We start from the raw sequence: 6709 nt of genomic DNA, 5'->3' as shown, positions 1-6709 counted from the left end.
AATGCGGACTGGCAAACCTCTGAGGGAGAAAGCCAGTCGGGTTAATGACTTAATGAGGAAACAAATATGATGGTAATTACTTTTAGAAACTAAGAGTCTTCAAATCACAAATATACCGGTTACTTTAGAGATCGCAATCCACACACGTGCTTTCGCCGTGAACGCAACTGACTTTCTCCGTCCGAGGCGATGCTTTCATTGTCTGAAGAGTAAGAAGACCAAGAGAGATTGCCTTCTTTTTTTTCCGGCGTTTGCCGGATTTTCGTCCCATGGCGAAAACAACTGATTCAATGATTGTAAGTCAAATTCTATTAAAAAAAATGGAGCGATAGTTACCGGAGCTGACCGTATCTATAGTCGACAGCCGACAAGTCGAGAGCTTATGTTAATAGTAACCTCTCTCGTTGAAGTCTCAGCAAGCTCCAATCGCAAGGTGTTTACCGTATGAACGCAGCTGACTCTCTGCAAACATGACGTTTCATAAAATTTTCAACTTCCGCAATCCGCAATACTTCGACGATCCAGCCAAAATATCCTGCACAACGTGGGATGCATGCTAGAGGTCAACACAGCCTCTGCCTACATTTCAATATCTATTCTCTTCTGAGCGTAATCACGCTAGAGGGCATATTAGCCTGTGTTATCAAGTGCCTAAAGCCATAGGTGCCATTTCCTTTCCTGGAAGTGAATCAGTCAGCCAGATAACATCATGCCGCCGAAGCAACAGTCATAGGCAAATAGCCAAACTGTTGCGTGCTTGTAGTAACACAGCTGGGCCTCTTCGCGACTTTTGAAAAAAGTGCTCGACATAACAGCACCGCTACGTCACACCCACTGCTTGACCCCGCTCTACTTCACAGGGAGAAGCGCATCTGGCCTACCCTATTGCGCCATGCCCAGGCTCTCCCCTTTCCGCAGCCAGCAGAAGGCTTTTCTCGTTGCCCGGCAGCCCGATCAGTAATGCGCCTAGCGCGATGGAGGGAGGATATTATGAGCTGCTCCCCGAGCAGTTCGTCTAAGCATGTTATTCGTGCTGCTAAAATTGCATCTACGCGAAATTTGTAGACATTTGTTATCCTCTAGGTGTACACTAAGGGGAACGTCTTGCGGGTTTTTTTATCTTGGCTGTTTACAGACGGATCACTTTGAAACTTGGTACACCTTTGTAAAACCGAAAAATAAACAGCTTTTATTCCTGTCAATTTTTCGAAAAATGGAAGAAAACGTGAAATTCTTGGAAAACGACCAAAAAAAGGGGGTACTGTAGAAATCTATCTCCTAGGATTTTCAAGCTACAACATCGAGACGCATATCATTCGATGCGTAAAGACCATATCTATCGATTCATCGTAGCTTTTTTCGAAATTCGAATTTTTGTGGCTGTGGAAGCATTTTTGGCAAAATTTTCGAAAATTTTTCGATTTCCCCAATTTCTCCCTTTTTTCAAAATATTTTCAACACTATAACGAAATTGAAAAAACTACGATAAATCGATAGATCTTTTATTTGCGAATCGAACAGTATATCTCTCATCGCTGTAGCTAAAAAACTCTATGAGGAGATAGGTTTGCAGTGAGTCAGTGACAATAAGTTAACTATTCAGTAGAGCCCGACAAAGTCCCGGGCGCCTTGAAATGGCGTTCAAGCCTTCAAGGTAGCAAGAATGCAAGACTAGTCGATGCCGGAGCTCAGTTCCTGTCAAGGATGGTGCGAACGACGGCACGCGAACCATCCCATACGACTACAGCAGGGTTACTGAAGCGAAGTGTGTGAAAACTAGCTATTTAAAGTGCACTGCGGCAATTATTCCCTATGTTAAATGTTAAAGAACTCCACCGCCCCCACCCTTTTGCGATCTGTCGTGAACACATAAATCAATGTACAGGGATAATTTTGGTACCGTTGGATAGGTCAGAATGTCAGCTTTGAGACGAGACTAAAAACCGGAAAAGCCAAAATTCAAAAATTTTGGCCAGACGCCTCCCTCAAAAGGGCAATGAGACCTCGGCATTGCCTCACACATAGTTATTTGAAGTTCCCATTTACTCATAATATATATTTCAGTTAGTTGCTATTTTCAACTGAGTTGCATTTCATCACACGTGCTATTTTTAAGCGAAAATAGTTTCTTCCATTACATTCGATAGTAAGACTTTCAGCCTGTTTTGACTTTCAAAGTTATTTGCCCTCTACATTGAGCAAAGATTGAATTGTTCGTTACTTCTTGTAGCTTTTCTATGCTGCATTCTTCGCCAGCACTTCTTAAGACTCAATTCATGAATTGAAATTCAAATGACGACTGAAAAGATTCATTAATTATGTGACGTCGTTTTGTCACTCGTCAGATTCAACGCAATAAGTTTTCCTATCCTCAGCTATTCTTTCTTAAAATTTTCACTCATCCCGGCGTTCACTCTACAAGCGCGTAGAAAATATCGCAAAGATTAACGAAATCATCATTCAATGAACGAAGCGAGCCTCCAAGCGGTTCCCGCGTTACCTGCCCAGCCAATGCCAGCGCCACCGCTGACCGCGCCAGTGCCATGTCTCGGACAAATTTACGGCCGGACCCGCGGCCGGTCTCGCGGCCGAAAGGTTTTCTTAGTGTTTTTATGTTTTTTTTCTAGTTTTTTTTTGTGTTTTTTTTTTACTGGAACCTGTTCCTAACTGGACCTAACCTGCGAGGTTTTCATTGATTGGTTAGGTTTTTTCTATGTTTTTAGTCCGGCGGCCGCGAGACCGGCCGCGGGTCCGGCCGTAAATTTGTCCGAGACGGGAGCGAGTGAGGTGTTGTAACTCACGCACGCCGGCCCAGTGTTAGCTTTAATATGTTGCTATAGCTTTAATAAGTCCATGTATTTCTCTTTCGTTCGTTAATGTGTACGGTTCCAAATTCATGTTATTGAGTAAATATAAAAGTCGCCATTGTGACTAACGCCATGCCAAGCTACGATAGCGACCATTGCCATGAAAACCTGCTCATAGCCTACTATCATAGTTCATAGCTAATTTTTAGGATGACTTCGTCTAGACTCTAGAAGAAATCAACTTGAATTAAATTACTTGTTGCGTAAACTTTTTGCCTTGGTTTGATATTCTTTGGGCCCTTGGCCTCGCTTTCGTGGATGTGCCTTCTTTGTACGACATATTCTGATATAGCGACATAGCAAAATCACCGTCCCGTTTTCTTCGATTCAGTCATAAAGAAAATTTTCACGGGAGACTACTTTGTTCCCCGCCTCCTCTACACGGCCTCACTGCTGACTTGTGATTCATTGCATCTCTTTTAATTTAAAACATTTTAGGTAACTTTAAGATGTCGTCATCTAAACTTAACCTCCAATCTCACGATTTCAGGTATCGTAATCGTAGTTCAAGCCCAACCGCAGCCGTTGGCACTAATCATAATCTCGTAATCAAAGCCCAACCCAGTGTTGGCACTGTAATAATTCATCATTTCTTATTTAAAGTGGAGTTTTTGTACGTTTTATTCGATAATATCAATAAAATTTCTTCATCTTTATCATGAGCGGATGAGTTAACCCAATACATGCTAAACATTGTTCCCATTTCGTTCATTATAATAAGTGTCAGTAATTACGCTTGCATCGCATTTTATTTCGCTCCCTTGCAAAGTAGATTATTTAAGAAGCGCAAGGAGTTATGCGACGGTTGACAGACCACATCACTTCAGTTCAGTCATGTTAATCATGTTTAATAAGGGAATAGCTATCGTATAGACATTAGAGTCATTGAGAATCTTGCATTCGTTTCAAAACAAATTGTCGGTGTCTGCACAAAACAAACATGCCAATCTTAATGTCAGCCAATTTTTTAAGGAATTTCGATACGCCTCCTGAGCAACCTCTCGTATTTACATCCTGAACATTAATCTTTGCTTAAAATTATGGCCAATAAAATAATTGAAAATAAAAAAGCCAAGTAAATTTACCACACCTTCATTGCGGACGTTTTGTACCATAATCGGTTTGAAAATTTGCAAGGAATACAAGTTCAATCAATAAAGAAAGCCAAATCGCTTGCAGCTCATATCCTCTTAAAATCGTTAATATACAGATTTTAATGTTCCTTAAAGTCGTAATTTTGCACTTTATTATAAGCATTCTTTCAATCTGCCATGTGAACGAAATCCCAGAGGATAACAAATGCTCGCCTCATGCATATGAGGCAATCATGCATACCCTCCCTCCATCGCGCCTGGCGCACAACTGATCAGCGAGTGAGGAAAGCCTTATAGAATAGAAGTGTCGGCACTGAAGAAATAGGCCCATGGCCGATACTTGAATTTTTCGTGACTTGATTCACAAGGGATCTGGCCTTTGTAACCCAATCTTTCCACAACTGACGATTGATTGAGATAGCTGCTAGACTTATTGCCTGGTCCATAATTTGCTGGGCATTTTAAGACAGAACATATGCTCCTGCATAGCTTCGTCCACTCTGTTCTTGAAGGCGTTCATACCCGGAGCGTCAACGATGCTATCAAGGAGGCTGTTCCACATGTCGGTGACTCAAAGCGAGAAGAAATGTTGTCGCATGGATGTGTTACGACGCAGTTTTTTTAGTTTATAGCCGTGGCCCCTGGTGTTGGTTCTTGTTTCAAATTCTAGTAATCCTTCTGGGACCTAGTATAAGCCATGAGTATACTTGTATGCTTCAATAATGACTGCGAAGGGGGAGAGCCGGGGCATGGCGTAATATGTTAGGCCATATGAGCTTCTGCCCATGGAGTGCGGCGGGATTACGTCAGTCCTGCAAATAGCAGAGCAGGTTTACGGTGATCCGGCGTGGTCTGCGGACAGTAAGGCCTACGGCATGTGTAAGAAGTGATAGCATGGGGTAAAATTCTGTGGAGTTGTTGTTGTGGTTCCCCGGTCTCATTTTTATAAGAAACCCCCACCGCGCAAGTACACCACCGACAGGGGGTCGCTCAAGAGCTGTAGGGTCGAGGTTATGTGGTGGTGTTGTCTGAGATCCTGCCAGAGCGGACATTCCAGGAGAATGTGAGTGATTGTGTGGAGAGCTCTCTGGCAGGATGGGCAGATGTCTGTGTCTGCTTGGCCGATTCTGTTTGCGTATGTTTGTAGTGAAGGGTGGTGGACGCAGCGTAGCCTGGCTAGGTGTACTCTCTCCAGTCTAGAGAGCTGTGTTTCTGTGCTGCTTATGTCAGGTGGTCGGTGCCCAAGGACTTTGTTGTTGCCCGCCAGCTCCAGCGTTCTAAGTGTCATAATTGTGTGCAAGTGTTCTCTTGTGCTAGTGTTGCCTTGGGGTGGGGGTACTGTATCTAGTATGTTGGTGTAGTATCTGTGTGGGGTTCGCACTATTTGTCTGTGTGCAGGTGGGTGGTCGCGTAGGTAGTGGCATGGGTGTTGTGTGTTGTTTATGGCTGCGGCTATGAATAGTGTTCCTCTCATGTCGAGGTGTGCTTTTATGGGAATTATTTTTGTTTCTGCATGTGTCAAAGTTAAGAATAACTCTGTTCTGGGTTGACAGGCAAAACCTTGAATGGATCTGTCTGATCTACTAATTAGACGTAGATAGACCTGAGGGGTTTTGGTTCATTTATAAATTGTCCGAATAACAGATTAAATACTCATCGGCCAGGGAAGGATAAATAACAAGTCGTGTATCTAAGCTTAAGTATTGAAGAAAGGTTCATGGGATACACTCGATAGAAGTTACAGGATCAAGCACAGTATGTGCAGTAGATTGGGAGATAGAGTTAACGACACTACATATTGGTCTGAGTGCCGGAGTCTGCATGACTGCAGCTGAAGACTGTCTGCCTAAGACTGAGACTCTGCTGGGACTGACTAACAGTGCGCTTTCTCAGCTTATATACGCGGTGACCCACGAGTAGTGACGTCACAGAAGGTGACGTAATAGTCAGTAATGACATCACAACCCTTTCTCAGCTTATATACGCGGTGACCCACGAGTAGTGACGTCACAGAAGGTGACGTAATAGTCAGTAATGACATCACAACCTGACACATGGTGTTCTATGGGGGTGCTTTGTGTGCAGCCTGTGACTATCTCGAGTGCTTTGTTTTGTAGTGTTTGGAGTTTCTGTATGTTTGTGTTGGATAGTGCGGGCGCCCAGGCGGAGCTGGCATAAGCCAGCACTGTTCTGATGGACTGTTTGTATTTTGGTGCTAGTGTTTCTTTGTTTTTGCCAAATTTGGTACCGCCAAGGGCCCGAAGTGAGTTGAGTCTAATGTTTGCGTTGTTCACTATGTTGTTGATGTGAGGGCCGAATGTCATGGAGGTGTTGTAAGTGACCCCTAATATTTTTGTTTAGTGTGTGCGGAATAGGGGTGTTGTTTAATGTGATGTTTGATCTGTATTGGTGCTCCTTTGTGTGGCTGGTCATTAATGTGTTTGTGGATTTACTAAGAGCAACCTTGAGTCAGTTCAGTGTGAGCCATTGTGATAAAGTGTTGAGATATGTTTGCGCTTGTTGAGTACATATGTCTGTGGATGGGTGAGTGGATGTTATTGTGACGTCGTCTGCGTAGGAGGCAATGTGAATGTTTGGAGGTGGTTCGGGTATGTCGTGCATGTGGGACCTGTTGACAATTATAACTATTTGATGCAGAAAGCTGTGGATTGGGGCAGCTGTGAGTTAAAGTTGGTGTGGCGAGATGACTCAATAACCTACAGCTTCTTGGGTGTGAGACTGAGTATA

This window comes from Hyalella azteca, unplaced genomic scaffold (assembly GCF_000764305.2).
Source record: "Hyalella azteca isolate HAZT.00-mixed unplaced genomic scaffold, Hazt_2.0.2 contig2057, whole genome shotgun sequence".
Taxonomy (NCBI): Eukaryota; Metazoa; Arthropoda; class Malacostraca; order Amphipoda; family Hyalellidae; genus Hyalella; species Hyalella azteca.
Note: the sequence above shows the minus strand (reverse complement) of the source record.